At 35.6% G+C, this 25,117-nt stretch overlaps 1 long non-coding RNA gene across 2 annotated transcripts in view; it reads right to left on the reverse strand.

Moving 5' to 3' along the window:
- The window catches only part of LOC116278760 (uncharacterized), a 565,251-nt gene that overhangs the window by 377,337 nt on the left and 162,797 nt on the right, over positions 1–25,117 (reverse strand). For both annotated transcript variants that reach the window (XR_004188091.2, XR_012074328.1), the window contains exon 4: positions 966–1,048. This is a non-coding gene — a long non-coding RNA (uncharacterized lncRNA). The remainder of the gene's footprint in view (positions 1–965; positions 1,049–25,117) is intronic.

Raw genomic sequence — 25,117 nt, forward strand, 5'->3', positions numbered from 1 at the left:
ATCGTATTCTCTCAGATGACAATCACCTCTTTATCTATGAGATTCTTTCCAGTCTGTTTTCAGTAACCTTTAGTTGGTTTTCTGCTGTGTCAGTTTGGTATCTAAGGCACGAATAGACAATTATGATGTGAATATATTGACACATTCAATTTGTTAAGAGGTCTGTTCTCCTCAAATTGATCTAAAGATTATATGAAATCCCAACCAAAATTCTAGGAGACGTTTTATGAAATTTGAAAAGCTAATTCTAAAATTACATGGTTAAATACAGGATCTAGAAAACCGCAAGAAAATTTTGAAGACCAAAGTTGGAGGATGTACTCTATCACATTTAAGGTTTACTATAAAGCTATAGTAAACAAGACAGCTTGGTATTGATGCAAAAGAAAATAAATAGGTCAGGAGAAAAGAATAAAATCCATTTTAAAAAAATGACACACATATGATCAATAGTTTTTGACCAATACAATTCAATGGGAAATTGTGTGTAGGAGGGGTGATCTTTTCAATAAATTATTCTGAGACATCCACATATCTGAAAGAACCTTGACACTTACCTAATGTTACATACAAAATTAATTTGTAATGTACCATAGTTTTAATGTGCAGGCAAAAATCTAAAGCCTTTAATAGAATATTTTCAAGAACTTAGGATTGGTTATAATTCATTGGGCAGGTTGCAAAAAGTACTAACCATGAAAGAAAAAAGTTAAATTGGACTTCATTAAAATGAAAATCATCCAAAAATATACCACTAAGAACAAGCCACGGACTGGGAGGAAAATAGTCTCCACTTATTTATCTGATAAAGAATTCATATTTAGAAGGTGTGAAGAACTAGTGTACATCACTAAGGAAAAAAACACCCATTTTTAAGTGAGCAAAAGAAAGTGAACAGACACTACACAAAAGAAGATATATAAATGGCCAATAAATAAGAAAAGGTGCTAAACGCCATTACTCACACTCCCTGTAGTTAGAGGTTTGTGCGGCATATCTCATGGCTGCCATAGTCCACCGTTTATGCCATGTCCACAGGCGTTTCTTCCTGAGGAAAAATCCAAAAGAGGAAGGTCAGTGGGACACAACGTTAATCTCAGGGCCACATTGCCATGTATGCTCTCTTTTCTCCAGCATCCATTCTAAATTCCTCCTACCTTCTATCACCTCAGTTGGTCTAAGTGGTAGTGTGATCCAGACCTTCAAAAGGCACCATTAAAGGAATGAGAAGACAAGCCACCGGGTGGGAGATATTTTCAACACACAGGAAACTGACAAAAAAGGCTTGTATCCAGAATATATAAAGAAATTCTACAAGCCAATAAGAAGGCAGACAATCCAATATTAAAATGGGTAACAGACTTTAATCAAATACCTTATTTAAAAGGGATACCCCAAAGGCCAATAAATATGTGAATAAGTAATCAACTTTAGTCATTAGAGAAATTCAAAATAAATCTATTGCAAGATACTACTACCCACATACCAGAATGACTAAAATGAAAATAACAGACATTGCCAAGGATTAAGGAGGTTGAGAAGTAACTAAAACTCTCCTATGTTGCTAATGGGAGTATAAGTTGGTGCAGCCACTTTGAAAAATTATTTGGCAGTACCTACTGATACTGACCTAGCAATTCTACCTCTAGGTATATATATTCAACAGAAATGCATAGACATTTTTCCTAAAACACATCATAGCAGAATTATTTGTAACAGCCCAAAACTGGAAACAACTCAAATGCCCTTTATAGTAGAATGGATAAATAAATAGTAATATTTTCATATGTGCTATTTCAGTTACCTATTGCTGTATAAAAACTATCCTAAAACTTGGTGGCTTAAAACCACAATTCATTATTTTTGAAAATTGTGTAGGTTGATTGAGAGTTTCTTCTACTGGTCTTGTCTGGATTCACTCATGAGGCTACAGTCATCTAATGTCTTGCCCAGATCTGCAGGTGCAAGATGGCCTCTGGAACACGAGCTGGCTGTCAGTGGGGTACCTCTATTCTTCTCTCACCATGGACAGCCTTTTATCTTTAGTAGGCTACTTTAGGTTTCGTTACAGCATGGTAATAAAAGGATCTAAGAAGGCAAGAGAGGAATCTGCAAGTGCCCTTAGGGCTAACTTCTAAAACTTGCATATATAATTTCAACTGCAGTCTATGGCAAAGCATTTCTAAGACAGCTCAGATTCAAGACATTGAGGAAACAGCCTCCTCTTCTGACAAGAGAAGCAGCAACAGCACATTACAGAGGGGCATGTACACAGAGAGACATGATTTATTGGGAGCCATACTTACAGCAATCTACCACAACCAACATACAGCAAGGACAATGGATGAATTACTGCTACAAACAACAAAAAGGATGAACCTCACAAATATAATGTTGAGTGAAAGAGACAAGTCACAAAAGAATATACAACATCTTCCATTTATATAAAATACAAAAATATGCAAAACAAATATATGATGTTAAAAGTCTAGAGAGTCGAGGAATATGTCTGTGGTGTTATCAATGTTTTCTTTTGACTCATGCAGTGATTGCCCAGAAATTTTTACTTTGTGATCATTTATTGTTCTGTTCTTTTGATTTATGTAACTTTCTATATGTTTGCTATACTTCAGTAGAAATTTTTAAGACCAGACTAATAACAAAAACAAAAGAATTAAAAAATAATGTACATGGATATCCTTAATTCAATCCCTATTTACCTGTGTAGTATTTGATGACTTTCCTAGAATGTGTGCTGATGGATTATTCATTCTACTGCTGTAGGAGTGAGAAAGATTCTAAGGCTGTGACAGCCAGTGCTAGGGAACTTTGTCTCTATTCTTTTTCTCTAATATTTTATTTAAGCTCCTACATCAAGGATCAGTTCACTGGTCACCATGTTTTTTTTTGATATGGAAATTTTCCTCTGCTCAGCCTCCTCTGTTTATTTCTGCCAGTCCTGGCTAAGGCGGTTACTCCTAGGAGACTGTTTCTTGTGACTTCCTCTTTTACGTGTGTTGGGTGATGTTCCAGTCCCAGCCTTCAGTCCTGCTTATCTAAGAAAGTGAGGTACATTTTTCATATTTTTTCTGGGAAGGCAGGTCGTTTATGCTTTCCTAAGTGGGGGATATGAATGAGATTTTCCAGAGGTTCCTTCACTCAACTTGCTGCCATCTTGGGCCACTCATCCCAGAAATGCAGCTTCTTGCATTTTTTTCCCTAGTTGATTCAAATCATTTTGTATATAGGCAATACTGTATAGTGGTTAACATTGTAGACTCTGAAGTCTAAATGTCTGAGCTCTTATCCCAGTCATGACCTTGGAGAGGTTACTTCCCTCTGAGCCTCAATTTCCACACTTGCACAATGGTAATAACCATAGGTCTTACCTTTTAGGCTTCCAGTGAGGTTTAAATAAATTAATCCATGTAAATTAAAAATGTGTTTAATCCATGAAGTACTCATAAATGTTCGTTCTTCTTATTATTAAGACATGGTTATTAACAGCTAGGGCAGGATGTTGACATATTTTCATAATTATTATACTGATAACTGTATGGTCTTTGATATTTTCTCTTTTAATCATTTCTATCAGTTTTATAAACCTGGATTTATACCATCATTTGGGGGAGGAAGGGATATCTGCTGCCCATCATTCTTAAAATGAAACACTAGATTTTAAGAAAAAGGTTTCATTGTTAAACTAGCATTGTGAGATAGTATGGGGAAGGATGGAAAAAAGAATGAAGGCATATGATAAATGACAAAAATATATTTGCATTTTCCCCATTCACTCCATTTTGATATATTCATCTATATTTAAAAGCCAAAGCTTCTCCAGAGAGAGCTCTTTGCTCCCAGCCTTCCCAGGGAGACTACATAGGCTAAATGCAGGAGTGGAGAGAGGCACAAGGTCATCTAACAGGAGTCAGCCCTGAAATCATTCTTCTGACTCTACCCTGCACATGTCTTCAGTTGTTTATGTTACATCTCCTGAAATGAGGGCGCAGGAGGAAGAGGTTTCCAGAAAAGACATCATTATAAATATGAGTTAAAATTCTTAAACTGGCCCCATAGTCCCTGGGCTCCTTGATAGCTCTTCACTTCCTTCCCTTCAGTAGTACTCCAACTCCCGAAATCACTCTAGATGTGGTGCAAAAAAAAAAAAACAAACCAGAAAGTTCCTGTGATGACAGGAATTCATCCTTGAGTGTTTTTAACTAAAATTTTTGATTGGGTTTTAAAAAACTATGATTCAAAATTTTGACTTGGTATACATCACACTTTGTGACTTACTAAGAATAAGAAAGTGCATCACACAGCTCAGGTGGGGCTTACAGATACTGTATTCCATGATTCTGATTAGATACAATCACAGATTATGATTCATCAGGTATGGTAGACAGGCTAATTATACAGACTGTGTCATCAGTATATAGCTGTTGTTTATAGACTCAGATTTTATCTGTTCTATGTGACTTATAAGGAAAAATATTGATTTATGAAAGAGTGAGCTGAATTTATTACTTTGTTCAGCTATATTCCTGTTAAATTTAGCTCCTCTATTCAAAATAATCTCAATTCGTCTGGCTTGATAGATTATAATAAATATACTCTCTCGTACTTTCTGAGAATTGTCTCATTTTCCAAGGAAACAGATGCATTAGGCAGTGGTTGTTAACCTTAGGTACAAACTTAAATTACTTGAAAGCTTTTAGAAAATCCCATTGCTTAGGTTATGCTCCACACAGTTAGATCAAAATTCCTGGAACTGAAGCCACAGTTTAAAGCATTTTTTAAAGGTCCCTTAGGTGATTAAAAAGTGTAGCCAAGGTTGAGAACCACTGAGTTTGAGCCTCTGCCTCCACTACATCCTTGAGTGTATATCCATATCGATATTGATCAGATACTAGTCAGGTAATAACTCAATTGACCAAAAAGGCCATGCAGACATACTTTTAAGATGTTAAAAATAATTTAAGTGCTTGCTCAAGGAGTGTTTGCTCAAATCTTCTCTAAGTAATTTGAAGAGTTAAATATATGAATTTATATATATAAAAAATTAAATTCAAATATATAGGTATTATTTAACAGTTCAATTCAGTACTATAAATATGATTTTAAAAATCATAATATGTTAAGACAACTTCCAGGAAACAGAACTCTTGAGTGTTTCAATTAAATTTCTCCTTTACCATGTAGACCCAATCACTTTTATGCATTTTTAAAGTATATTTTAATGAGGATATATGACTTGGATAACGGGTTTTGAAATCAAAAGAAATATATGGCCCTGGCACTAAAATACACACAGTAAATATTCTTTTATAAAACCAACCTTAGAGGACAGGATCAGCATCCACAGGAGAGATATCCCTCTAAATAAGGCTCTGTGATTCAGAACATCCTTAAAACCCTTGTAAATACTTGCAAAGGGATATGAAGTGAGAGAGAGTTCATGTGCATGTGTGTGTGCATACATGATGCTGCCAGCTGACATGGATTTTTCTGGGGAGAGGAATCATAGCTTTGATGAGGTTCCTATGAGGGGACTCTGCTCTCAGTTAAGGGTGGAATGTCATCTATGATTGCAGTCAGTAAGCATTAGAGGATGGCATTTGACACACAGAGACAGTTGACCAGAGTACACTGGGTCTGAACTCAGACAACCTGGATTTGAGTTTCAGCTCTTCAACTTACTTCTTTCCAAGTTTTAGTAGGTTTCTGGTCTATAAGATGGTGATGATAGTATCTGTCCTACCTACCTAATAGGATTGTTTAAAAGTTTAAAATCAAATAATTATTTGTAAATTCTAAGCATCAACTTCAAGAAAAGATTTACCATAAAAACAATCCCTGTGATTAGCAGATATACACTACTATATATAAAATAAATAAGTTCCTACTATATAGCACAGGGAACTATGTTCAATATCCTGTAATAAACCACAATGGAAAAGAATAAGAAAAAGAATATGTGTGTGTGTATGTGTGTGTATAAAATTGAATCAATTTGCTGTACACCAGAAATTAACACAACATTGTGAATCAACTATACTTCAATTTAAAAAAAAACAGTAGTGGCAAAATAAGTGTTAATTTGCATTTTGTGGAAATTTTCTAAAGTCAGTAAAAAGAAATGATAGGACAAATTATTAAAAGCAGTTTAGTCAAGTTTAAAATAATGTAGATTTAATAGAATTAATTATATTTTATAGTAAGTTACAAAACCAATGGCAAATCTGTTTCTCACTCCTTTATACGAATGTAATACAATGGGCACCCAAAATTATGAGATATTATAAAGTGAAGATTAGGATTAAAAAAGCATGCTGTTTTTCTGGTAAACGTGTATTAATGTGTGTATTGGGCTCTTGTGTTTAACTTCTGGGAGTAACCAAGTAAGAATCATGGACATACTTCCAAAAATAACTACATCAACTTCTGAAGATACTAGGATCCAACTTTTCCTATGTGTGTGATAAGAGGTATATGCTACTCGAGATAAACTGACACAACAGCAAACTGATGTAGCATGTGTTTAAGAGGTTGAACATTTTAACTATTTTATGGGGGTTGACTTCCTTTGGAAAAATTGCTTTATAAATAAATGATAAAGTGGATATGAATTATTTTACTGTATAATGCAAACTGAATCTAAGCTAACCCTCATGTATTTTCACTTGTGAAGTTTTCCTGTGTAATCTGAAATATTTGGAAACCACTGTAATTATATTTAAAAGAATCAGCATTAGGAACGTCTACCCAAAAAAAAAAGCAATCCTTGTGCTGAGTAGACTGGTAGCTTGCAAGCTAGTCAACCCAAACTCCTGTTACAGCCCAAAGAAGAGAGATGCTCAAGCAGATGCTGAAATAGTGGTTTCTGCATGATCTAAGTAAGTTTCAGAGAATACAACTGACATATCTTTGACATATCTTGACAGGGTATAGCACATAGATGTGTGTGTGTTTGGGGATATCCTCTCCTCTTTAAAAGAACAGCTTCAATCCAGTGAGACTTGGGCATAGTGGTAACTGACAGGAAGCAATAGGAGACAATCCAAGAAGCAGAGACAGGGCAACACACCTTGATGAATCCTCTTGGTGACGTCTTCAAAAGAAACAGAGATCAGAAAAGGAAGAAACGTAGTGACTGAGAGGACCTATTTGGGAACAGGCATAAGACACTGGCTTGTCTTGCAGAAACAGTTGCGGACATTTTAAGTGTGTATATGGAGTGGTGGTGAATTTTGTACTCCCTTAATAGGAAATGAGGGAGCAAAAAACACTTGTACATCTAATATCATCACTGAAGAAGCGACAATGTTATAAAGCACCCTGCTCTATTTTTCTTCATCTTCATATCACAGGTGCCTATTTGTATTAAAAAGTTCTAAATAAATTTCAGCTGTTTACATACTTCTGCTATTTATAGTTTAACCTATTAAATAATTATTGCATTTTCATATACAGTGATGTTTATAACACTGTGCAGATTATACATGTTATATCTGCCTGATGTGTCCTTAATAGTTCTAAAGCCTCTCTCTCACTCACACACACACACACACACACACACACACACATTTGAATAAGGCATTAAAAGGTTTAAAGATTGATTTTACATTTCCTGGATTAGAGTAAGATTTGTTTATTCCCATATTTTAGACAGCATCTCTTTCTAACACTGCATAAAAGTCACAAGGTTAAATGACGTTTACTCCTTATTTTAAAATTGATTTGTGCTTTTATTTCAGGGAGAGATTTCACTTATCATGATTATTATCATTGTAATAAGAACTTGTTTTCTAATGTTTGAGGACAAGATTTTCTGTTTGTAGATATTTTTATAAGATTTTGATCAAAAACGTTGTAGTACCAATGTGCACAGCAAACAAAAATGTTCTCAAGGAAAAATGCTTATGACTTGAAATTTTAGCATTATCTTTGATCTCCTTTTCTCTTTCTTCCACTTCTGCTGATTCAACAAGCATTTGGGTTCTCCCTGATCTCTCACCTGCCTCATCTCTGTGTATACACTGAAACCTTGCCAGATCCCCAAGCAAACCACATTGCTCCACATGCTGTGCCTTGCACCTACACCGCATCCTCTGTGATGGACATCTTCCCTTTGCCCAGTGAACATCAAGTCACAATTCAAAGCTCAGCTCAAGCATGGTCTTTTATGAAGGATTTCTGAATAACCATCTTTACTACCAGGTAAAATTAGTCATCCCGTTATCTACGCTTCTTTGTAACCATCTTCTTTCCATGTATGGGCAAAACCACATGAATTCCATAAAAAGTCCTGGTAACCAGACTGGAACATGTTCATCTTCAGAGCCAACCCATAATTTGACACTTTCTCCAACTGATCTCATTTAATATTTATTTCAAAAGAAAAAGAAAGAAACTAAATTTCCATTAATAAAAATTGGATATACCTCTCTTTATGCTCAAAATAGCCATTCATGTCACATGCACATGTAATTTTAACTCACATGGAATTGTTTTTTTCTTTAGCCATCTCATCATTTATAATTTGAACAACACTAGGCATCGTTTTCACATTTAGAACAGTGGTTATACGTAGACACAATAAAATGACTTGTCTAAAATATCTTTTTAAAGCTCTTTGTTCTGGTTTGTATTCCATTTCATCAACATACTTTCTGACAAGTTCATGTTTTTAATAGTCCAATTAATGTCCAATTGATAGCACCAAAAATGCAAATAAGTAATTGTTTATCAACAGAATAAACAGGTGGTCTTAATTTTTACTATGTAAAAAGCTGTATGTGCCATTATTTTCAAGATTGTTTTTTTCTTCTAATGGGCTTTATTGTAGTCCAGCTCCAACACCTTATTTTTAAGATTCTTCATGACCAAATATTTAGATATTCACAATAGGACATAATTCATACTCCATATCTGCTAACTGTTTAGATTTTTACTAAAGAAGTTCTCAGTATTAAAATCAAATAATCTAAGTACATAATTAGTAAGTACTCCAAGATAGCCAGATCTTAAACACTGCCTTTGAGAAATTAGTGTTTGTCTAATTGAATTCAACCTGAAAGATTGATAATCAACCTAATAAAAGTGTAACTGTAATCACAAAGCTCCTTCTATTCTGATAGGTTTCCCACTTCACACTCCCTTGATGACCTTTGCTTGCTCCATCTCCAACACAAAGCTTGCAATCAACCTGGTGACAAGGTGATTAAGCCCAAGTGGCACAGTGGAACAGAGGAGAAGGAAGATTCAGCAAATTTCTGTACCTTCCTAGTCCTTGCCTCCTACTGCTCAGTATTTACCCAGGCAGCATATTTCTTAGCCTGGCACTTTTCAAACTTGCTACTATTGGTTTATTTTACCCAATTTAGACAAAAATGAATATTTATTAATATTATGTATTTAGTATTCAGAGTCCTTCAAAATATAGATATCTCTCTCCATCTACTAGTGTCTGTCTGTCATTTTGATAGTTACACTGTTAGAAAATCAGCAGCAAGGCCAGATGCACATATGGCACTGAAAGAATCTGCAAACACAAAAACCAGTGCAATGGAAAACTACCTGAAGTTCAAAATTACAAGTCACATTTGTTTCTCCATTTATCCCACTCCTGGGCATTTATCCAGAAAGAACCCTACTTCAAAATGACACCTGCACCCCAATGTTCATAGCAGCACTGTTTACAATAGCCAAGACATGGAAACAGCCTAAATGTCCATCAACAGATGACTGGATAAAGAAGATGTGGTATATTTATACAATGGAATACTACTCAGCCATAAAAACTGACAACATAATGCCATTTGCAGCAACATGGATGCTCCTGGAGAATGTCATTCTAAGTGAAGTAAGCCAAAAAGAGAAAGAAAAATACATCACTCATATGTGGAATCTTTAAAAAAAAAAAGACAAACATAAATACAAAACAGAAACAGACTCATAGATATAGAATACAAACTTGTGGTTGCCAAGGGGGCTGGGGGTGGGGAGGGACAGACTGGGATTTCAAAATGTAGAATAGATAAATAGGATTATACTGTATAGCACAGGGAAATATATACAAGATCTTGTGGTAGCTCACAGTGAAAAAAAAATGTGTGACAATGAATGTATGTATGTTCATGTATAACTGAAAAATTGTGCTCTACACTGGAATTTGACACAACATTGTAAAATGACTATTACTCAATAAAAAAATGTTTTAAAAAATGTTGGAAAACATACTGGTCAGTTTACAAAGAATAAAAGTTTATCTTGATTAAAAAAAAATACAAGTCACAGAATCATAAAATGTACCTAAAAGCTCTTCTAATTCAATTCTACAGGATATTTTGAGGGTGCGTGTTGGACAGTGTTGTTGTTACTAGACTTTTAAAAGGAAAAGGATGATGTGGTTGAACATACAATTTTGAAAAAGCAGATTCTATAATTACAAAATATACATAGTATTTTTTAAAATATCACAATTACACTGGAGTAAGACACAAAATGTCTATGTTTATCAATAGAGGTTTTTTTTTTTTAATTGGTAGCTTTACAGTTCAGTGCTCTAGGTTGGCCTCATTTTCATAGATCAGGAAACTGAGGCTCTGCTATGAGCCTGTCCCTCCTGAGTGATAAGAACAGTCATATCCAGAACTGACAGCTGAGCACTTTGGCACCAAAAACTACTGAGAGATCTCTGAGGAATGAATCTGTTCCTTTCACCTCTCAAAAATCTTGTTGAAACAAAAGTGATTTTATAGATGAGTACATTGTAGCCCCAGAGCATGCAGATTGTTGATATATTCATAAAAGAGGTAGCAGAGCCAAGATTAGAACCCAGACTTCATACATCTTTGACCAATACTTTCTGCTAAAACATCACTTTCCAATATAAGAGTAATGAACATGTACTGCTTCAGAGTTTACACTGGAAGATGACAATGGTTCTTTGAGGTAAAAATGACTTACTGTTTCCCATTTTGAAGATAACATAATGTAATCTCCAGGGATGAAAGGATAAACAAACAAAATGTGATAAATACATACAATGGAGTATTATTCAGCCTTAAAAAGGAGAGAAATCCTGTCATATGTTACAACATGGATGAACTTTGAGAAAATTATGCTAAATGAAATAAAGCAGTCAAAAGAAGCCAAATACTACATGATCCCATTTATATGAGGTAACTAAAATAGTCAAGAAACAAGAAGCAGACTGGTGATCACCAGGAGCAGGGAGAAGAAGGAAATGCGAAGTTGCTGTTTAATGGATATAGAGTTTCAGATTTGAAAAAGTGGGGATTTGTCTCACAACAGTGTGAAGTACTTAACACTACTGAACTGTACACTTGAAAATAAAGTGATAAATTTTGTTTCACGTGTTTTTTACCACAATAAAAAATAAATGTAATCTTAATGATATGTAAAACTGGTCAGTAACTGGCAGAGTCAAGAATTAGGTTGTGATTCAAAATTGCACATTCTTTACCCTGAATACCCCTGTAACAGCTATTTCCCAAATAATTTCTATATGGCTGTCTATACCACCTGCATGACTGCAAGCCCACTGCAATCATGCACTGGCGTTCCTTTGTGGGATGACGATCAAAAACAAGCACCGGCCCTTGTAGGACAAAGCCTGAGGAAGCAGCTCCCATCTTGCCATACTTGAACCCAATATTCTAAGGGAAAACATTAAAATTATCTTTTTTATCACTGAAAACAAGTGATCAATGTGGTGTGATCACAAAGATAGGCCACTGGTCCACTGACTTGACCATTTTATTCCCTTTTATAATGGTTACTTACTGCCACGGAGACATAGCCACTGAAGAGTAATGCTTGGTATGTACACAGCCATCTCCAGGAAACGAGACCTGAAGATATGCCTCACTCATGGGGTGAGAAAAACTTAAGTCTAACAGCGCTACACTCAAAGCAACACTTTATCTGTTGGCAAGTTTACAAGGAAAATTGAAAACCAAATAAAGGATAATTGCCCATTCTCAACTGGATGTGGCAACTTTCATCTGTGATCCTTTATTTTCAGGCAGTGGCAAGGCTTCCCAAATGAGCTAAGTGAGCAATGATTCTGATGGAGAGATGATGTGAAGGCCTAAGTTTCTGTTCCTCCCAGATGCTGGATTAATTGCTGTAATACAAACCCACAGTACAATGTGCTATCCACTGATATCACCCACTTATCTACAGGCCAGTCTGTGATGATTTCCACTAAAAGCCAAACAGTGCCCTGAATAACTCACTGAGTTGTACAAGATTGGTCCAAATTTGAATAAGGCTTGTATCCGGTGAAATTAAAACCTAAACTATTAGGCTCATTCCAATGGATGCTGATGGTTTTCTTCTTTAGAAAGTGAGAGGATCCCATTGTCTAATCTTTCTAGAATGTGTAATAACCTCACTTTTGTTATTGGATTTGTCTTTGGGATCCATGAGTTTTCTAAATAAGGAAGTAGCTCATGGTATACCTTTCATGAGGATGCAAACTAGTGCTACATTGTGTTTTTCATTTTCTTTTAAAGAATCTCTATTTATGACATCTAACTTTCCCTGGAAATTTTGCTTCAGCCCATGAGACTGGGCTAAAGGGAAACCTGCATGGCATGCCTAGCTAACATTCAAACTCAGACTTCTGCTCCAAGTTTGACCCCTTATCTTTGGACCAATACAATGAGCTGAAACTTTTTAAAAATGAGTCTCATCCTTTGAGAAACTTGGTTCTTCAAATAAATATAACAATGCTAGATCCACCCTTCCAGCCCCCTGGGTACAAAGAAATTCAGAATTTCCTTCTGAAACCATTCTACATAGGCAATCTGGGTCTGACTCTGGAAACACTGAGAGACTGATGGGTTTTTAAGTCAAAGAATTCTAACAGCAGAAATGAGAATGGATGAGAATGGAGAAAGACTAGCAGCAGGGAGGCCATTTAGTAGGTGGTGGAAATAGTTCAAGGAAATGAAGACCTGAATTAAAGCAGTGACAGTGGGAATGGAGAACAGTAGATGGAGAAAGGGCAACAACAGAGATAAGTTGGCAGGACTTGGCAAACGAGTGAATGTGAGGTACAAAGAGTAGAAGGAATTTTATCAGCACTATCTTCCTAAAGTGGAAGTAAGTTCATATTTTTCACCTGCTTATAGCCCTCCAATAGCTTCCCAATACAATATCCATAACAACTCTATCCATTGCCCTATAAGCCTTCATAAAATCCGGCCCCTGCCTACTTCCTCAATGTCACTGCTTTCCACCCTCATCACTCTCCAATTTTTTGATATAAAGTTCCAGAATTGTTGGATTTTTCTTTCCCACCTCAGTGCCTATGCACTTGCTAGTCCTGCTTGGAACCCTCTTCCCCAGACATTTTGCATGATGACTGTTTTCTCTCCGCTGAGATCCCAGCTCAGATCTCCCTCTATCTCCTATGAAAAGTATTCACCGGCTGCCCACCAGCAGTAACACCCCTACACCCAACAGTCACTTTTTACATTACTGTATTTGTCCTCTCTAGAGCACCTACCAGTACCTGAAACTGTCTTGTTTGTTTTTGATGTTATTATCTGTCTCTCCCTACTGGAATGTCAGCTCCCTCAGGACAGGGATCCTCTTTATCACCAGTGCCTACCATGTAATGAGCTCTCAAAGAATATTTATTAACCAACTGATATACAGAAATACATATACAAATACATATACATATGTGTTGTATCTGTGTGTGTGTGTGTACATACATGCCACATTTATAAATATATATAAATACTACATAAATACATAAAAAGTTATGGCTTGAGATTAAAACTATCAGACTCAGCTTGCTACAACCAAGCGTGATGCCTGTGCTGAGGTAAGAAGTATTAGTTTATAAATCTAACAACAGAATCATTATGTATTGACCTCTGTAAAAGCTATAAATACTTTTGATAAAAGAGAATTAGATTGAGATAAATACTAATCTAGAAGTAAATTTCTGAACCACAGCAACAAAGGAGAAACAAGCTGGATCTCAATTTTATTCCTCAAATGTGTAGATTAAAAGTTCTATTTTGGCATTATGAAGAAGAAAGGAGCTGGCACACTCATACCACTCATACCGATAATATTCTGTTGTATTATTAGGAAACAGGGTAGGTTTTTCTAGGAGGAGTGGTAAGTATATTTCAGACAAGACTACTTTTTGCAGGGAACCTAGCTACTTCAGCCAGGCTTGATGAAGTCTATTTTAGGAGGCAGAGGAAAGGATCTTCAGGTTCTTCTTCCCAAGCCATGCTTCTTTACATATCTCACAGGGTTACCAAAGGGCTAAATGAATTTATGGCATTTTATCAACCATACTCCATTTTCACATCATTTTTGGATTTGAGGTTTCTTTGAGAGTCCAACATGGATCGCTCTGAGCTCTGCCTTTCATCAGCAGAGTTCCAGAGACCTCAGTGATTAGTCTGTGTGAAAAGCACCATTAAATATTCCAAGGACATGAAGTAATTGATCATGACTGACGATATGAGTGTTACTCACTACCTACATTTTCTTCCTAATTTAGAACTTAATCATTTGAAAATAATTATATCCCTTGAAAAAAAAATGGCTCCACTTCAAAGAAAATGTATTCCATCAAGAACTGACTCTGGGCAACAGCACAATTCCTCAACAGATCTTTGGATCTCACACTAGGACCACACTTCCCAATGGTGCTGAAATGGGCTGGTCATATCACATCACTAACCAGTCCTGCTGCCTCTCATTACCATGGTGCACCCCTGACTGTAGGAGTCCTTCAACATTCTTTGACTTACTGGGGCTGTGGTAGCAACAGCATGAACAACATTAAATAGGAATGTTCTCTGTTCTCGGGGAGACTTCAATGAAAATAAGCCTCATGAGCTCTATGTAATGGCACTTCCCATTTCTCTGTAGTAAGCATACACTAAGACTTCTAATCCTGGGAAATACACACTGAAACAACTTGAAAATGAGGAAGATCATTCCAGTGCTGCTATAATAACTTCAAATGAGGAAAACATCCACAAGGTTATTAAAGAAATTTTTTTAGAGTCACAAAAGGTAACCACTTTGAGTATTTGACAATTTTCTGAACTAAAATTCAATCCCATTATGGACAAGAAATACAAATTTATTAAAATAATTGTACATGTGATACTTATGTGTAAATGGCTAGATTATTAGATTTTTTAAATAATGCAGAATTATTAAAGTTATTTATAAAACAAAAACATTTTCCTTGCAAAATTTTTGAAGAGCCCGGTATTTCATTCAAAAATATTTTATTTCAAGTATATCATTATAAAAGCAATTGACTCTTCAGGATAAGGAATGGTGAGAATATTAAAAAAAATAAAATATAATATATTTTACTAATAAGTAACTTAACAGTAATAACAGCATTAGTGTAACTATCCTAATATGATCATATTATCTTCCACATGAATGTATATTTACATAATATATATAATTCATACATTTCTGTATTGTTATATTTCACCTAATATAATGCAAACATTTTCAGTGGTTTTATGTAGTCTTCATACTGTTAATAGCTTCATGCTATGTCATTTTCCTTCCAGTTTTTTTGAATATGCTGCCCCTTTTCAAATATAATTTTAAAATATAGATCATGTTCTCTCTTTTTGTGTTTCAGAATGAACTGAAAGTTTTAATGTCATTCAGATTAATATAACAAATATGATGGACATTACTCATTCTATAAATATTAATTCATAATCATATAATCAAGCACACATTTAAAAAATTTCCTTCATTTAACTTTTAAAAACTTGGGGCCATTCCCCTACTTCAAATTTACTACTTTGTACAGAGATTTAGTACTTCCATATTAAATCTTTTATCTTTTATGTTCTACTTTTGTTTTCACAGAAAAGTGAGTTAGAAATAATATACTTCATTTATTATGGTCATCTCAGTAAACATTAACTTATCTCACACACACATATATCTTTTATTACCATGTTATCTCTGAAAAGGAATAGTTCTTTTCTTTTGTAATCACAAGGCCATTGTCAAGCAACCTCCCCAATCAAAAGTTGTTTTTTCTCCTTCACATACCAATCTATCTCACTTCAATTTAATTTTTCTTCTATAGTTCTAGATAGGAGGCAAGAACATACAGTGGAGTAAAGACAGTCTCTTCAGCAAACGGTATTGGGAAAACTGGACACATGCATGTAAATCAAAGAAGTTAGAATACTCCCTCACACCATACACAAAAATAAACTCAAAATGGCTTAAAGACTCAAATGCGAGACAAGACACTAGAAACCTCTTAGAAGAAAACATAGGCAAAGCATTGTCCGACATAAAATCTCAGCAGTGTTCTCCTAGGGCAATCTACCCAAGCAATAGAAATAAAAACAAAAATAAACAAATGGGATCTATAGTTCTAGACAGATTTCCTTTAGTAATATCTACAAAAAGATACTTATGTAGTAAATATTCTGAATGTTATTAAGTCAGAGGACTGTTTCAGTAGACCTCACCTAAGAATGATGGCTCAGCTGAAGAGCTTTATCAGAACCCACTTCTTTTTCTTTATAGGTTTTAAAGTTATTATTCCATTTCACTTTTACTGATTGGTGCAAAGAAGAAACCCAACATTTTCTTGACTTGGGCTCCTTTGATGGTCATTTGGCTTTTTCTCCATAAAAGCTTAAGTGATGATTATATACTTAACGTTTAGTGACATATTGAGAATATATATTGCTGGTGGGGATGTTTACATAATTGTTTTCTTGAAGGCCCCTATTATACAATCTCATAAACTTATCCCAGCTGCCCAGAAGAAATTAGTTGATGAGCACAGATACTTACAAAAAGTGGCAGGGATTTTAACAGGAACCAAAACCTGCCTTCACCATATTATATACGCAAACCTCTGGTTCTTTGTATCTATGAAGGTATTTTCACAAATAATTTGCATTTGATAATTTCTTTTATTCTCAAATTTTGCTCCATTACTTCCCTGTTTTTGTAAGGCTGAGGAGATATCCTTAGAAGTGGAAATCTAGAGCTTTCTTTTTCTTGATAAGTAATAAAGATAGACATGGGGGGAAAAAAGAGCAAGGGAGAACCACTGGGTTATAGACCAGGGAGAGATGACCTGGCTGTTAAAAGGACTCATTGATTGAATCATCCACAAATAAATAAACCAGGGCTTCAAGGTCAATGCTTTGTCCCAGACACACTGTCACAGGCAGAAATGCTTTCTTTGATGTCAACTTAGCTTCTGTTGATTTTTCTTCTCTGCTGGAGAAGAAGCAAGAACAGAGAAGCTGCTTAAGAGGTTGGTACAGTCATTAAATCCATCTAAAATAGCCTTGAAAGCCCATACATACATTATCCCTTTTCCTCACAAAGCAAGCCTGAGCCAAACACAGAGAAACCTCTGAATAAGAGAAGACTACTATTTTTCAGTTGTATAAGAGACCATGGCACTGCCTACCTTTGCTATGAAACAGATTGGAGGAAAAATCGAGCATAGAGCTCTCATAAGGTAACTGAGACATTTCTCGGTACCTCAGACGACAAATCTTCAGTGTGACTTCAATGCTTCTCTAGAAGCAAATTCCCTGAATGAGAACTATGTTACAACCTAAATATAATGCACTTTCCAAAAGTTCTCAGACTTTTCAGGTGGCAACTCTAAGACAAGTAGATTTTCAATTCATTGTCGTCTCTAGCCAGCACAAGTCTTGCAACAATAATGTGGGCATACCAAGCCAAAATACTTACTAGCACAAATCACTTAGATGTGTATATTTCCCATGTCCTCTGCTCTGTCACTACACAGTAGCTCTCTCTAGAGCCGAAACAAAGATTTAAACATTGTTCTAACCTTGGCTGAATCCAATTTGGGGAAGAAAACTGTGATTGGAAAAGATAAGTAAGAAGAAACAGGGGTAACTGGACCTACAGATGCTAGAGAAAGAAAGGAAGTCCCATAGAGGAAAGGGACCTTCGGCCGCAAGAATCAAAGGATGAGAGGAAGCAGCTCAGCACTCAGAGGTGCTTACGGATGAACCACCTGCTAATCAGTGCCTGGGAACCACCTGATGTCTGACAGATCTGGATACTTAATAAGTGCCAGACGGTGAAGACATGAAGGCCTTGTATTAAGGTGACAGGCAGCTTGAAGAGAAAAGCATTCCCTGATCAAGGTGGGTGGAAATCATTATCAAATCAATATATGAGAATCTTCCTAGCAGTAGAAGCAACAATAGACACATTGCTGCATTTTCAAATACATGTAAACATTTTCATAGTTGGATTTGTATTGTATATATATTGTGTACCTTTTTGAACATAATAAATACCTTTTCTCACTATTAAAATGTTTTACTAAATAGCATGCTTAATGGTCATATAATGTTCTATCTCCCATTTGGTTATTAACAAACATAAAAGTCTGGGATAAATATTTTAATACATAAATATTGAAACATTTCTCCAAGGTAGGGTTTTGGAAATTTAATTGCTGAGTGAGAGAGAATGTACAATCTTATGACTTTCAGTGCATATTGCCAAAATGTTTTCTACAAGAGTTTTAAGAAATTCTTCTCCCATCAGGATTTATGTGAATGACCTTATGAACATAAGCACTGAGTACCACTTTCTTTTTATATTGTTTATTTGATAAGATAAAATGGTATTTTTCTAGTTTTAGTTTACATTTCTTTATTCATGAGATTGAGCATTTTTCGTACATTCATTATCCGTACATACATATTTCCTCACATGTCTGTTCCTGTGCTAAGAATCTCATATTGATTCACTTGAATGTATCCTATATATCAAGGGATAGAAATCCTTTGCCTATTTTTTGTTACAAATATTGTCCCACTTGTGTTCAAACTTTCATTTCATGACAGTTTGACATTAAAGAGTTTTTATCCCTTGATATTTTCTTTTGATTCCTTCCATTATATACAGAGACCAAATAATAATCCTTACCCATACAGAGATCAAATAAATACCTAAATTAAACAATAGGATTTGCTATAGTTTTTTTTTTCCATTTTATGCTTCAATTTCCCTGGAACTTTTTGGATGTATTACAGTTAATATTGCTATATAATAAATCACACCAGAGCAACTCATCTCTGCTCCAAGTAGGGCAGTGGGGCAACAAGGAGAAGCACCACTCTCTTTTCAAAGAAGGACTTGCTGTCCAGCTATGGGGTATGTGGTCAGCACCTTTAGGGACTGCCTCACCTATATATAGACAGCTGCTTCATCTGAGGCCACATCCTTTCCTGAGCAGCTCACACCTGATGACTGAGCAAGGCAGGAATATGAAGGTCCAGCCATCTCCGACTGACCATGAATATGATGGGCAAAACTCACTGTAGAGCTTCACACCTGATTGGCAAAGGCTTTTTCAGACCTTCGCTGAAGTTTAGATTCTTCCTCTGCCCAATCTTGCTGTTTCCCCCTCCTTACACAGGGGCTGAAGTCTACTAACCGTTTATTTATATCATCAACTCCATCTCAGTGCTTGCTTCTGGAGAACCTAATCTGCAAGAGGCTGCTCAGATTCAAGATGGCTTATTCCTATGGCTGGAAGACAAGAGTGGCTGGAACTATGGACTGAATTCCTCTTGATATGGGCCTCTCTTTGGGTTGTTTGGGCTTCCCCCAGCATGGTGGTTTGTTTTTATAAAGGTACAATTTGAAAATGTGTATTCTTTTTTTATGAAGCACAAAGCTGAGTTGATATTTCTCATTAATATATCAATTATATTACTCAAAATCTCTCTGTATCTTTTAACTGCCTTGTATAAAACAGGGAATTTCTATTTTTCAGCTTTAGAATTTAATTGATACATGCATTCTCCACTAATAAAACCCATTTGATGACAAAAGTGAGTTCTTTTACACCCTATTTATAAACTAAGGTAAAAACTCTGTGTTTGCTTTAATTTTCTCCAGTTACATAATTTACTAAAAAATGTTAACTATTTTAGACAATGATTTTAATGAGTTAATGGCAGAGAAAGAATCTTTGTATTTCATTTCATATTTAATAGTCAACATACATTTTCCAAAATAGGTATGTGGGTTTTTAAAATTGTTACAAATCTTTGAAATCCCACAGCATGTGTAACAAATCAAATGAATACTCAGCCACAGGCTGCGTACAGATTGATGCGGTAGGGGAATACTGTTCTTAACACTACCAGAGGTGCTACAAGGACAGGAATGAAGTCACTCTTCTTCACATGGGACTGTGTCCCCATTATGGTGACTGTCATTTTATTTGTTAAAAACACAGTGGATACTTCATCTGCACTGTAATCGATATTCTATCTGAGATCTTAACTTGCAGATGGATGCTGCCAGTATTTATAAAGGGACTTAATGGGCACAATATTTCAGGAATATTTCAGAGAAGACTCACAAAATTGAAATATCAATTGAGTTTTATTTCTTTAGCTTGCAACATATTTTCCAAGTTATCTCATCTAATTATGCCATTTAATATGAGATAGACTTCAAGCATAAATGTTGCCTACTGTACTCCTTTTTAACATATCCTGGGGAAAATGCTCTGTTTTTAAAAAGCACCATGTTGCTGGCTCATGGGGGGCTTTTGTAATTCATTATGACTTTCAGATGTTTTTCTGAGGTACTTGGATCCAGCTCCACATTACTCATTTTACATTTGTACCATGTGGTTTTTGTTCTTTATAGTACTAGTGAACGTCCTTATATTTGTTTCTTGCTCATCGAGGTCTTTTGAATTCTGTTCCTGATCTCCAGGGGGCGGTTGCTTCTGCCCACCACCACCCCTACACGCCACCCTACCTTATCATCAAGATGTTTGGTGCTGGCTGTGCGAGTTGGCCTAACAATGACTCTGAAGTACCTGCTGGGTACACAGCACAGTACTCAAGTTAGAGGAAAATACAAAGAAACAAAGGATACAGCTCAGTTCTTAAGAAGACTGTACTTGAGATGAAAAGTATGACAGACAGAAACTGAAGCATATTTTCCCAAGGCAAGTGCTCCCATTATGTCCAAGTACAGTTTCCAAGTGAAAACTGAGCATATATTAATGCTAAAAATTACTGGTATCATATGTGATCTGTCAGGGGAGGTCATAATGCATATTACTGATGAGGGTGTTAAAAGTGGAACAGATGGGGGGCAGTTATAGCTCAGTAGTAAGGTGTGTGCTTAGCATGCATGAGGTCCTGGGTTCAATTCCCAGTCCCTCCACTAAAATAAATAAATAAATACATAATTATCTGCCGCCTCTCAAAAATTAAAAAACTGGAACAGGACTAATCCCTTTTTAAAAAAACTATTTATCAAGTCTTCTTTTATTTTGACTCTGAACAATGAGTTGCAACCCTTTTTGTCTGAAGCCCACACAACTGCACAGTTATAAAATTGTCCTTCAGGATCCTCATATGCTATAGAAAACATGGAAAATATACATGATATTATATATAGTGGATAATTTAAGAGAAATTAAATAACACTTAATTATGAAAATGTTCATATAATATCCTATACACGAAAATAAATTATATAATGAGACATTCCATAACACCTAACTATAATTTAGACATTCAAAATGTTAAAAAAAAAATCTTCTAACAATGCTTGTCCTGTTGAGTGTCCCTAAGATGCCTCCTGTAGCTCAAAAGTCAATGGCTGCAGCTGCAGGAAGATAGAGCATCTTCACGGGCCAAATTCTGCTTAAGACTTAATCCCTAACCTAGTTAACTCCAGTCAGATCTCACTGGATTATGCATAGCACATCAATCTGTGAATAAAGAGTCTGTGGCTAGGTAAGTTTGGAAATGCTAGGCATAATATTTCTTCAAAAAAAATTTAGCATTTAAGGCTCTGATAATATCTGTTTTTTTTTTAAAATGAGTTTGATTCTGTTTAATCCAGTATTCTCCAAACCTGTTTGGCCAGAGAACTCATTTACTATAACATCTGCTGACATCCTACAGAAATAAGAGTTCAGAAGAATATTTGTAGAAAAATCAAACCTCCACTTAATAAATACTTAGTAAGCATCTTCTTTATAAAGTTGATGTTTTTAAAAAATCTATGCTATGGAGGCAGTTCAGATGAGTTAAGCATCACCTCTATGCCCTCAAGACACTTTCAAAGAAGTAGAAGAAAAGAGAAATTAAAAGCTGATTTCATTCACAAGCAGAAAGAGTTCAGTGCCATAGCAGAGGTCCAACAGATCATGCAGTTAGATCACAAAAAAGGAAATAAATAAGCCAGTGAGACAACACAAGTCTTCAAAGATAATGCGGAATCAGAAGTCTGCCTTAAAAAACAGGTTAAGATTTTGCTATGTATGGGAAGGTGACATTACATGAAGATACTACCAAGGGGAACAGCCAAGAGATTTTGGGAAGTACTGAGGAACAGATATACTGGTGTATGCATAGAAAGGGCATGAAGTAAAAAACTAAACTGAAGTAAAGCCCAGTTGTTCTGGCACTTAACTTTCATATTTAATGAGCACCTACTATATAGAAGTGACTACTGGAAATAGTGATACAACTGGAAACAAGACTGGCCATGTGAGAATAGTAGGTCAATAATTAAATCAAGAGTTCTAATACATTTTGGTTAAGATTTTATGACAAGCAAAAGACAAAAATCTTCACATGAAAGATGCTCAATTTCACTAATTTTTAGAGAAATGCAAATCAAAACTACAATGAGGCATCAGCTTACACCAGTCAGACTGGCCATCATCAAAAAGTCTACAAATAAAAAATGCTGGAGAGGGTGTAGAGAAAAGGGAACCCTTCTACAGTGTTGATGGGAATGTAAATTGGTGGAGCCAGTATGGAGAACAGTATGGAGATCCCTTAAAAAACTAAAAAACAGAGTTACTATATGATACAGCCATCCTAATCCTGGGCATATATCCGAAGAAAACTATAATTCAAAAAGACACATGCACCCCAATGTTCACAGCAACACTATTTACAATGACCAAGAAGACATATAAACAACCTAAATATCCATTGACAGATGACTGGATAAAGAAGATGTGTGTGTGTATACATACACAATGGAATTTACTTAGCCATGAAAAAGAATGTGATGGTTCTATCTGCAGCAACATCGATGGACCTACAGATTGTCATGTTGGGTGGGGTGGGTTGAACAGAGAGAGACAGATGTTACATGATGTCACTTGTATGTGGAATCTAGAAAAAGAAAGGGATACAGGTGTTATCTGCAGGCCATGAAAAGCAAACTGTAGTTGTCAGGGTGAGGAGGAGGGATGGATTGGGAGTTTGGGATTGACAGGTACACACTGCTGTGTGTAGAATGGATGAACAGTGAGGACCTGCTGTGTGGTGTGGGGAACTATGTTCAATTTCTTGTGATGAGCTATAATGGAAGGGAAGCTGAGAATACATATGTGTATGTGTGTACATGTGTGGCTGGATCTCTTTGCTATGTACCTGAAACTAACATTGTGGGCTGACTATACTTCAATAAAAAAATAAGAATTAAAAAAAGACAAATATCTTTAAGAGTATGGAATATTTGTAGCAAACAAAGTCAAAGAATGCTTCTTAAAGGAATTCATAGTTGTAAAAAGGAATAGTGAACTTTATTCTCTCAACCATGTGGAGCAATCTAAATTTTTTAAGGGGTGAATTGGATCAGATCTTTCTTTTCAGAAGAACTCAGGGGCAATGTGGAAGATAGATTGGAAGGAGAACACACAGGAGGCAAGAGACCCAATTATGAGTAAACCATTGCATTACCTAGAAAAGTTTATAAGCTCCAAATTTAACGCAGGGTCAGCGACTGAGGAGAGGAGCAGGCAGATATGAAAGAAACTCAACGTGTCCTAATGACCAATTAGATGCAGAGTTATAGAAGAGGGAAAAAGAAAAACATTTTCCCTGTTTGCCATCTGAGATAATCAATTAAAGAGTTAGTTTTATTTCTACAATACTTTGAAACAGTATCAGTAGACATAGAATACAAATGTTCAAAAGATGCATTAATCACCCAATTTCATCAGAAATAGAGTCTGTCTTTCACACACACACACACACACACATACACTCACACACACACACAACTTCTGTAAAAACAGTTACTATAACCCAGAGCAGCCAGTCTGGTCATGATGAAGCAGAAGAAAACACTACAGTGGTTTCAGTGAAATGCCCCAAAAAGTTTTATTATCCCTGACCTTTTATAGAAAATCCATGAAGCTCATCAGACATCTTAAGAATATTTTTCTTGTAAACACCATCAGTTGATCACAGTCTAGCAATTGCTACATATATCTGATTTTGTGAATGTTCTAGCCTTGTAGAATATTTTGTAATGTGTTTTCATTTTCACCCCTTCTGTCTGCACCCAATTTTTTTCTGTTAAATTATAAACAAATTTAGATTCTTGTAATCTTTTACATATAAATCATTTCTTCATTCTACTCTACTAACCCTGAATATTAACTCTTTTCATGAATATTTGTGAGTACAATTCACTAGAAATATAAATCTTATCTATTTTACAACTTTCCTTTGGAATCAAACTTACTTCAATTCACTTAATCATAAGAGTTGTTTAAGGACATAAAGAGTCAAAAATCTGTCAGCATAAGAATGGCATGAGAGAATGCTTTTAAGGCACAGTCTCTTACATGTTAGCTATCTGCTATTTGAGATAATAGTAAGCAATTAATCCCAGCTTTAAGCGGTCTTCCAAGGTGGGGTTTCTTTCAACACCAAAATATCCAGGAAACCAGAGCTGGCATAGCTCATCTGAACAAAGGGCCATTCACAGCAGTTTGCCCAAAGCTGGTGGTTGAATTTCATGAACAAAACTAAGCAACCACTTTAGGGGGAGAGGGTCATGTGACCCTTTTATTACTTTATCAAGACAGATACAGTGGACCTGAGGTGATATCCAAGCATTAAGTCTCTTACCTCCGTTAGGATGTTGAGAGCTATTTCCCTCTCTATTCCCTGACAGAAATGTTAATCGTCAAGTAAGCATAGTTCTTGAGTAAAGAGGGATTTCTTCTAGGAATTTGGCAGGAATTACA

This window comes from Vicugna pacos, chromosome 7 (genome assembly GCF_048564905.1).
Source record: "Vicugna pacos chromosome 7, VicPac4, whole genome shotgun sequence".
NCBI classification, from domain to species: domain Eukaryota; kingdom Metazoa; phylum Chordata; class Mammalia; order Artiodactyla; family Camelidae; genus Vicugna; species Vicugna pacos.